General features: G+C 26.9%; 1 long non-coding RNA gene across 2 annotated transcripts; it reads right to left on the reverse strand.

Moving 5' to 3' along the window:
• Nucleotides 1–2,119: 2,119 nt before the first annotated feature.
• LOC124953568 lies at nt 2,120–5,463 on the reverse strand. Of its 2 annotated transcripts, none has more exons than XR_007102258.1 (3): nt 3,739–5,463; nt 3,498–3,570; nt 2,120–3,395 (listed from the first exon to the last, which is right to left on the reverse strand). It is a non-coding gene; the product is annotated as an uncharacterized LOC124953568 (long non-coding RNA). The 2 variants fall into 2 exon arrangements; XR_007102259.1 differs by having other exon boundaries at nt 2,126–3,395; nt 3,498–3,939; nt 4,356–5,463.
• Nucleotides 5,464–10,657: the final 5,194 nt, after the last annotated feature.

Here is a 10,657-nt window from a genome sequence, read left to right on the forward strand (position 1 = left end):
GAGAGAAAGAGAGAATGAAAGAAAGAATGAGAGAGATTTTGATGAAAAGCGTAGAATTATAGAATTTAATAAAAAATAATGTAAAAAAAGTTCTTAACGTTTAAAACCTTCGTTTAAACTTATATATATATGAAATCGATAAAAATGGCGAACTTTTCGTTAAATATTTTTATCGAAAGGATACTTCTTGTATCCAATCAATCTCAGAGATATTCTATAATAAATGAATATCTTCAACGATAATACATCGACAATGTAATATTTAATATAGTTACATTAAACTTTTTCGTAAAACAAACGGATATGTAGTTCTCTATTATGAATTTATAATTTAGCGGGCATCTTGTGACGTCATCTTTTAGATAAATTTCATAAAAGATCCGTATAGTGGAGCTAGTATCTACTATTTACAAAAATGGTTGCGCCTATAAGGCATCATTTTATTATACGTAGTTGTGTATCCTAATATATCTTATTCGTTGTGAACATTAAAGTTAGAAAAATGGTACAAAGGAAAATATTTGTGCGAGATTGTCTACTTGGTTACGTCAGTAATCACATATCCATAGTAATTAGATATATTCAAAGAAAAGAAAATCTTTTGGTTACTTACTGTGGAAACAAATTTTTTAATTATGGATGAGCACACTTTACCTTTCTCAGTGTGTTTTGAATTCATCCTAACAATATATCTTGTTTATCTGCGGATACCTGTCGCATTTATGCAGCTGCAGAAAATATTGTATATGCATGGAGAAGAGGTAAAGAATTAAAACATACCTATAAAGGACATGAATATTCTATACACATTATATTACCTTTTAAATTACATTTACTCTCAGTCGATAAGAATAATAACTTTAAAGTTTAGGATGTAAAAACAGAAGAATTAATTTTAAAATTAAACTTTTCTAATGAAATATTTCAAATAATGACGTTGACATATATTCATATTTATATGGACAAAGTTGTATTCAATAGCTAATACGGGATATTTACAACTATGAAATTTGAAAATAATGAAGATGATTTATATATTCAAGAAATAGAATAGAGCTATCATAGCTTTAGAGCAAATAACTATGATAGATATTATAGCTATAGGTCTATATGAGGAAAAAATTATATTGCATAATCTTAAATTATATATAATTTAATAGAATAATCTTAAATAGAAACAATCTTTTAATTGATCCAAAATTAGGTTGCTATAATATAGATTATATCTTGTAACGACGACGATTCTATTATGGCTACAGAAAGTTTAAGTATATATATTGTATTTTGGAATCAGAGAAAGATTGAAAGCCAAGTTAAACAAAGTTCACTTTGGTGTTATTTAAGTTTAAACTATTTATCAAATAAAAATATAACAAGGCTATTTCGAGCTATCAACAATAATATGTTTTTATAGTAACAATAGCAATAATATATTAACTGTAGAGATTTCATTAAAAATTGATTGTTTGCTTAAAATATTTTTTACTATTATTATTTTAATAATTTAATAAGAGTCTAGGAAGAGTTTTTTTTTAATAGAAAAGCGACTAAGAAAAACGTTAAAGTCATAGAAAATTGAATGCTTTCTTTATAAATTTAAACAAAAATTTTGCAGAAAATCTATAGAAAAGGAATAGAGCTATATAGTAGCTTCTCATTCTGGTCTAGGCACAGTTACTACGTTGTCTTATGATTTATTAAAAATGGATGATCATAAATTATCAGAAAGGTTTAAAAATAATCGTAATGCTACTTGTGCCTTACCAAATGTGAAAATTTTGTTATTATGGCAATAAACGTGAAATGTATAAAAATTCGATAAGGGACATAGTGATAGATGTTTTAAATAGAAGTTATTGCTAGAAGGGAATTCTTAATAAAACTTTAAGGTTTCAAATCTAAGAATGGTAAGTAAATCTTAATAGAAAATAGAAATATTTTTTGTATCTCAAATTTTTGTTTAAATTAAATATTATATAAAATTAAGATACATTCAGAGTTAAAATGACTACTATAACACTACTTGAATCAATAGAATGGATGTGATATTACAAATCACAATGAATTGAATATAATTTCATAACTGTTCCATTAAAGATTTTGCAGTGATTTTAATTGATTTAAATATAAAAAAAATTTTTTAAATATAAAAAAAATAATGAGACATTTTTGTGGACATAAAGGACAGCTAGTAGATGCAATATTTTGTCTTGATACGAGATAATTAATCATATCTCCTATAGATTGTACAATAAGAATTTGGGATATCTTATCTTCTCATTTAATGGATTTATTTCAAATAAGTTTGTATAAAGTCTTTGTATACGTGACTATTTTGGTTAATTTTAATTCATTTATATATAAATATATTTTAAAAGTATATGATTTATTTAGGTTCCAGACGCATGTATATCTACATTTTTCTTCTACTGAAGAATTTCTTCGTGTAATATGAGAATATATTTGTAGTCAAATCATATAATTTATTCTTACATTTTGATACAAAATGAATATATAATATCTATAATTAATGTTCCCAATTATATCATGGAAATTACTCAACAAGACAACAAAGATCTTAATGAAAATGTATCAGAATATATTTTTCTAGAACAGCTTAACACAATCTAGATCGCAAAACTTACTTAACGTAGATATAATTAAGAAAATAAAACAAACATTTAAAGAGTTGCTTAAAGCTCCAAAAAAATCACTGTTCCTTTTTGTTAACTATTTTCATTAGACATCAAATTTGACTTCGCAAAAGTAAAGAATTCATTCATTCAATTTGGACATCCACACAGAGGGCAAAGCTTGAATTTCATCTCTTTTTTGTTGGATTTTTTAGCTCTTGTTCATGTAAATATTTTGAATTAATTGTGAGTTTCTATTATGTTTTTTATTATTTTTAATGAAAGTTTTGGTGACAGTACAATTAAAGAATACAAAAAATAAAATAAAAAATTTATTTCGTAAATTTACTATTTATATAAAAAATATTATTTTTTTCAATCCTATGTTCAGTAGATATATATATTGTGTAAGAATTCCAAAGTATATTATCCAAAAGTATTATATCCACCACCTCTGTTATCAGATTTTAACTCGATTGAGAACTTATGGGACGTGCTAGATTGATAAATTAAAGAAATGACAATAACTTCATGTTATATAACAAGAAAATTATTAATTGTTAAAACCATTCAGTAATTAAAACGTATTATTTAACAAATATTATAAATTATGTAAATAAAATTTTCAGGTCTTATAAAAGGCTTTTTTGATATCAAATAATAGTAATACAGTTTTATTTCCTTTGTTAAAATTTGTACTAATATCTGTTGTGCTAATATGTGTTAACTTTTCTCGTTTGTTGGATTGTGTTGTGTTTCTCTCTGAAATCAAATCGATGACCTGTAATGTTTCATGACTATTGAGTCTTTCTAAAATAAAATAATTTTTTCCATTATTTTATTCATGATTAGAAGTAGACTTACTGGTTTATAATTTCCTGGTTGTCGACTTTTTCCTTGATTTATGTATAGGAATGACTAACCCTGTTTTCCAGTGCTGAAGAAAATGTGCAAGTTTAAATGATTGGTTGATGATGTACATTAATAGTACGATTAGCTTTTTTGATAACTATTTAAGAGCGATATTTTGAATATCATGTCCAAGGTAAAAACGAGAACTGGTGTAACAATCATTAACTTAGAGTAATTTTATCTTACCACTCACTTTTAATAAAAATATTATATTATAGATAGGTAACTCAAAAATCATGAATATTTCAAAAATTCTGTTTACGAACTTTAATAGGCACAACGAAACGATGCAACTTTTGTTCAAGCTATTTTCAGATATCCTCCATTGTTTCTGAGATATTTTATGAAAAAAAAATTTTGATTTTTTTTCAAAAGTTGATTTCATTCCTTAAAGCTGAATTATGAAACGAAAAAAATATTAATTTAAAATATTAAATATTAATTAATTTAAAGGTTGCTCTCAAATGGATACAAAACTGGAGAATATTTTTGAGAACAACTGTCGCTAGAAATTTTCAAATGAATGGCTTCCTTAAGGATCGAAGAACATACATCTAATTTAAAATCTAAATGTAATGCAATATCTAAATTTTAATCCTGACATAATGAATTTGGAAAATCTGACGGATTTATTAATATTCGTCGAATTAACGAATATTTGTTTACAGATGTGTATAAACAGGGTCAAAATACCAAGCTTATTTGTATTTCCAAGAGAACTCTCCAAGAGCTATCCCTCTGTTTCCATTTGAGAGTATGCTACAACGCAATCAGTTCTCATATAGTTGAACCGTGCTCTCAAATAATTACTTTTATATAGTCTCCACAAATAAGAAATACTCTCAACATCAATTCCTGATAGTTTTACTCTTAAATGGACACATGTCTTGAAGGAATCACGATCCATTTAGAAGCTTGAAAAATTTTCGGAATTCGAAATTTTTTTCTCAGAAACGATTGGTAGAAATGAGACGTATTTTTTTTTTTATTTGAAGGTATTGAGAGCTTTCAAAAAGATTATCCAAAAATATCAAAAAATAATAAAAATATGGCTGCCATCAAACAATGAATTTTTGTTTGGAGATATTCGGAGATGGACATTCTTCAGCTAAACGATGAATTTGGAATCAACAAATGAAACGGTTCAAGATAACACCAAAAACGAGTCGTTAGTCACGTTGGACTTTTAAAATCGATTATTTTTTACAAAATGATGACGAATTGAAACTCGAACATGGAAAATTTATAAGAAAAATCATCATTTCTACATAATTATTAAAAAATTGAGATCGATTTAAAAAAAAAGTAGGATTTTGTGTAAATTTTCTATTGTGTATTTTGTGTAAATTTGAAAACGATTCATTTAGCAGTTTTTTAGATATATCCATTGGCTTTGAAAAAAGTATTTTGAGAAAAGGTTGCTTTACTAATTGAATAATCACTAATTTTTGAATAAAGTCCTATAAATTTTATTAGGTTCTTGATCAAATTTGGAATACAAGCTTGTTATTGATCTTATGAAATACCGAATACGTATTATTAGGTAATTATTGATTTTACAAAATGCAAAATACCGAATTATTACTTGGTTATTGACTTTACAGATTTCAGAATACGAACTAATTACTTAATTGCCAGCATCATAGAATACAATATACAGACTTATTACCTACTTAGTACCTGCTTAGTTACCGACTTTACAGTAAGACGAATAATGACCGACTTGACTTTTCTTCTGATTGACTCTTTCTAATTTTCCCTCTCTTCAGATGCATTTAGCTGATCATCTATGAAACTTGCATCCTATTGGATAATAATTTTATCACTAGGATTTTGATTGATCCATATATAAACAAAAGGTCTATTGCATCAAGAGGTGACGTCTGGCTGATGCCAAGATTCAAGGAATTTCTAGAAGTGCATGTTTAGAAAAAAAAAAATTGGAGATTTAAACTGTTTATACCTCTGGAGCTGACAGTGAGCGCATGAGTAGTCGAATCCAGTTCGATGTGATAATCAGCCAATGACTGCAGTCTCATCAACCAATAGAAATGAAGCTACTGAAGAGACGGTAATTATGAGACAGCATACGTTATATTTTTGTCTTACTTCATTTTCTTTTTTATGTTTGTTATTCTACAAAAAAGATAGACAGGAAGTGAAAGAGAGAATGAAAAAGAAAGAAAGAGAGAGACACTTATGTCCTTATTCAATAAGGAACTACTAAGTAAAGACGAAAGAACTGTTTTTTTTCTCAGTGATAACAGTTTTTTCGTACTTGATTTTTTTTCTATTTGTCTCCTTCGACAAATATATCTTTAAAAAGTGATACAAGGTGATCTAATGATAATGCAAGGATAAATAAAAAAAAAATCTAATTATATTTAATCTCATCGTCGTTCTTGTTCAAAGAGAAAATAAATCGTTTTCAATTAGATGATCAAGTTAATCAGAATTTATCACTGATTTATCTGAATTTATGTGGAAAAATTCTCAAAATTCAAATATCGTTCTGATAACTAACTAACAATTAGGTTAGATAATACAAAGGTAGGATATAATCTATTTGTATTTACTTTTGGTTTTTTTATAAATCGAATTAGATGTTTGTTCAAAGAGATTATTGCGAGTGTTGATGTTTTCCTAAGATCTATTTTTTATTCTCTTTCTTTTTTCATTCTTTACTTTTGACTTGCCCTGTTTGCAAAAGTAAATTTTGAAATAACTGTTATATCGTTTTTAACTTAGCTATCTCTCTAGACAACAGTTCTTGCTAGTCGGAGTTGAGGAATAGAAAGAGTCGGTGTAGCACGAAATTTATACCAATGAACAAAGATTCGAAAAGAGTGTCATAATATAGTTTTTTAAATTAAAATTTAATTTTCTAAGAAAGAAAAATTTTTGTCAATTTGTTTGATCAAAGAGAATCGAAGAGGATCGTAATTGTTAAAAATTGGTAGAAGAATAATATATGATATCTATGACTTTTAGAAGTAGCACTATCAATTTGGAAAATAATAGATGGAAACGTAAAAAAGTGATTCCAAAAGGTATAATGAATTTCTTGTAACTAATTATTAAGAAAAATAATTTTTTAAGATCAATGTGACGAAGATCTGAAAAATATTGACATGCAGGCTTATAAATATATATTATTTTTAAAAATTTATTATTAATTTAAATATTTTATGAATAATAAATCTTGAAATATTATATTTAAAAGAAAATTTTATACTGTATTTGTGACTGTAGATGGTCATAACATGAATTTTCTCTCCTCATTTTAACCAAATTTTTCTCATTATGATCTACTAGATCCTATTTTATTATTCTATTATTCTACATTCTATTATTTTATATTATATATTATATATATTTTATTATTTTATTTTATATTTTATGTTCTATATTCTAATAATAGAGGTAGTGCTTAATTCTATGAACCAATATTTACTCATCTGCCATATCTATGTATATTATGTAATATTTTCTTTTCTTTTACATTTCGTCAATCTTAATAAATTATAATATATATTATTATTGAATTATACCAGATTCTTGTTCTTAATTTACTTAATTAATTCCTGCAGTACTGCAGAAGAGTCAAATGACAGCAAAGTACTACAAGTTTTTAACGAATTTGGGTGGATGAATATGAATCATACATTATAATCATCTATATCAGCATCCACTATAGCGTTTGTCAGTTTCTGCAAACGCAAAAAATTATTTTTAACAAATGAATTATTTTTATAAATATTAAAATTATGAAATTAGTATTGAATTGGGTTGAGAGACACTTTTCTTCTTAAGCCTAGGTAAACTGTTGAACATATCTCTTTCGATGTAGAAAATTAAACAAGGTAAAAAATCATAGCATGAGATCATTATTTTTTGTTCAAAAAAATCATGCTATGTCAAAAAAAGTCAAAAAAATCGTTAGATATGAATTAAACCGATAGTTTCAATTATTTTAATACATATTATATCACTGTCTATTCCACTAATTACAACGATTTCTTTAAGTCTTCTTAAGCTGGACCAATGCTCAAAGATAGTAATGTCTATTGCAATTTTGAAAATTCCGATCGTTTCTAAAAAGGTAAGAATCTGTATCTGGAATAAAATTCTTTATAATCCATATGTTTCTCTATTCTGATAACTATGTCTATCTTTTTCACAGTTATAATATTTTGGTAGCAATAACAAAAGAAAGAAGAAACTCATATCATAAACTATTGTGTATGTGATATTAATTCGCTGGCATCACAGTCCACAGAACAGTCATCAGACGCAGTTGGAACGGATGCAACTGTAGCGTAAACTCCATTTTTTCATTGTGAAATCTTAACTAATTTTCAACATTAGCTGTAACAATCCAGTTCTCGGAATAATCAACAAAACATATTCTACATCTTCTGATTTTTGTGGCAGCAGCTAAGCTATTTATGATATTTACTGAGTCTAGTCGGTATATATTTTCCTTCATATGGCTTTTCTCATTGTTATCATGATCATTGTCACCACGTGATCATTATTAGCGTTATTAGGTTGACAAGTCGTCGAACATTAAATAAATAGGTGACATGTTGTCATTGCGTATTCTGTCTATAGTTTTGAGAACAAAATTGCAATCTTTTTTCTTATTATTATTTATAATCATACCTTAAGAGTTTAAATCAAAGATATCCAAATTTGACTCATAAATTTTATTGTTTCTTATATCTACTTTATTCATTTGATTTTCTTCAATGGATTTTCTCTTTCATTGTATTATAACTTTCTAGGATTTTTACAGCTGTTACTAATGCTTATAGCATTACTACGCTTAGTTTATAAATGAAGAATTTTTATATGTATCGCTCATTTGAATTATAATATTTAAAAATGCTGAAGGAGTAAATATACTTGAATGAGGGCAATCTAAAATATAACAATAAAAAATATTACAGTAGGGGAGGAGAATTATTTCTCCTTGGACAAAAAGCGTTTATCTCTGACCTAGATAAAGATTGATACATAAAAAGTTGGTTATATGATAACTATAAGATATATAAATGATGGAATAAGTAATAGGTTTTTATATTTAGATTTCTCTTTGATATTAAGTTATTTAATTAAAATACTACAAATATATCTGTTATCATAATAAAAGTTATGTTTGAATACTACTTCTTAAAGATGATGATATACGGTAATGTTTCAACACATTTCCAATGGGAAAATTTTAAGTTCGTACGAGTGGCAGTGTAATGTGATTACTTAGCTATCGATTTATCGGAATTTGGGTACAGATACGATCCTCGTGGAAAAGTTATAAATTCAAACATGCTGCATACAATATGCGATTATATTGACTAATTACAAAGGATTTTGGTGGATGATATTCGGAAAGATATTTAAAATGATATAATAGGTAAATTATTATAAAAATGAAACACTAATACAAATGTTTGTATTTAGAAAATTATTTTGTATAGACAATTTTAAAGTATGTTATACACAATTGCAGTTGGTTGGGGCAATTTGGACAAAAAGTTATTACTTTTTTTATATCATTTTTTGCTTTTGATTAGTCCACAAAGTTGTTTCTATAATACATATGCAGATCTAATGCTTACTCTAGAAGCATTTTCTCTAACTCCAATATTGGTGCTACTTAGATGCAAAAGAAGGTTCTGTTATGTTTGTAGGAATCTGTAATAACTCTTGAGCTAATGGTTTTCTGAATTATCTTATTTTTATATTTTTTATTGTTGTTAGTTTGTAAATCATAAAAACGTTCACCATCATAATTCTAAGGAGAAATTATATACCATATTTATAGTATCATTTCATCTCTGTTTTGATTGTGATTAGATACAATACTAATTGATCCAAGCAATCTATTGTAGATCTTCATAGTTCATGTATATTCGTAGACCTACGGAAAGTATAATCTCTCAGTATTGAACCTATTTGCAGAGAAGGTGATATCTATAGAGTGAGATTTCACTCCCAGAAGTGCGCTTTAGATAAATATCTCTGTCAAACTGTGCTCAAGGCGTAACGGAACAATTTTCATTTTATCTGTGCAGTGCGCCTTATATTGTTATCTGTCATTATCATATAACTGATCCGTCTCAGTAGTTTCTGGAAAGGTTCTTATATTGTCTCATCGATGCTGACTATGGTGAAACATTGGAGTGGATTCATTTTGTTGAATTCTTCGAATAGTCTTGCAATAAACTGCAGCTTTATTCCTGTCGAGTTCATTATGATTCTCAGATTCTGTTGCAACACGTTCTTTTCAATTATGATATTCTACGTCATGTCTAAGCTGGCCAACACATGAAGATCCAGCTCAATCACAACATCTTCAAACTGAATAGTTTCGGTAATCGATTGTTATGTAAGCTCTCTAGAAGAACTGTCACAATTTATGCCGTTTTTCAAGTGTTATTTGCTTACATGAAAAATTGGAAAAAAACTTTGATTCAATAGTATTTTTACATATACCTCTTAGGTAATGATTTATATAATGTTTTTATATCTTTACGTGAAATCGCATCTCTTATCGCATCGCTTCTTTAATCAGATATCATCAACTCTACAACTGAATTGAACTGTCTACAATTTTTATAGATGTTACGAACTATTAGTTCCCATATATTTTCGATAATATTCAAGTTTAAAGAGATCGCTGGCCAAGACAAAACAAATCTTATTGCTTTTAAAGTAGTTTTTTACAACTTTGGCAGTACGCACCGATGCATTATTTTATTGAAATGTGAATTCATCTCCAAAAATTTTTTCTGCGTTCACGATTTCCTCATCAATTAACTTCATATATCGGTCATTCTTCAATTTAGTATCACTTAATTGGATATTTGTTTTACCCTTGTATCCAATTACTTCCTTAAGCATGATTCCTCTTCTTCTAAGTTGGTGTTTCATTTGAAAAATAAATATTCTGAGATCGTGGAAATAACGTGACCAATCATTTAGGCAAGTGTGAATCTTTTCTCATTCATAAAAACACTTTTCTCCATCGTTTCCTCCACTCAATGAGCAAATTCTAATCGATACTTGATATGTTTCTTTGTTAATGACATTTTTTTAAGTTTCTTACG

Source organism: Vespa velutina, chromosome 12 (assembly GCF_912470025.1).
Source record: "Vespa velutina chromosome 12, iVesVel2.1, whole genome shotgun sequence".
NCBI lineage: Eukaryota > Metazoa > Arthropoda > Insecta > Hymenoptera > Vespidae > Vespa > Vespa velutina.